This window comes from Eimeria mitis, genomic scaffold, assembly GCF_000499745.2.
Source record: "Eimeria mitis Houghton genomic scaffold, Emh_scaff350, whole genome shotgun sequence".
NCBI classification, from domain to species: Eukaryota; Apicomplexa; class Conoidasida; order Eucoccidiorida; family Eimeriidae; genus Eimeria; species Eimeria mitis.
Genome location: NW_013571842.1, coordinates 3,345 through 3,569, shown reverse-complemented (window position 1 = coordinate 3,569; position 225 = coordinate 3,345). Strand labels below are relative to the sequence as shown.

General features: G+C 44.9%; 1 protein-coding gene across 1 annotated transcript in view; it reads right to left on the bottom strand.

Moving 5' to 3' along the window:
* The window catches only part of EMH_0008970 (uncharacterized protein), a gene marked incomplete at both ends in the record, with an annotated part of 3,965 nt that overhangs the window by 1,695 nt on the left and 2,045 nt on the right, over positions 1-225 (bottom strand). The gene's annotated exons all lie outside the window — the stretch shown is intronic.

The following is a 225-nucleotide window of genomic DNA, read 5'->3' as shown; positions in this document are numbered from 1 at the left end:
TTGTGTTTTCTCTATATTCTTGTTTTCTCCCGCTGCTGCTGCTGCTGCTGTTGCTGCTGCTGCTGCTGCTTATTAATGTTAAGCCTGATATGGCTGTATACACATATATATAGCGCAGGCGAAGCATGAAAAAGAAAACGAGGGCGGCGGCAAACCCTTATTTCTTATGGTTTTATTTATCTAGGGTTTAGGGTTTAGGGTTTGGGGTTTAGGGTCTGCAGCCGG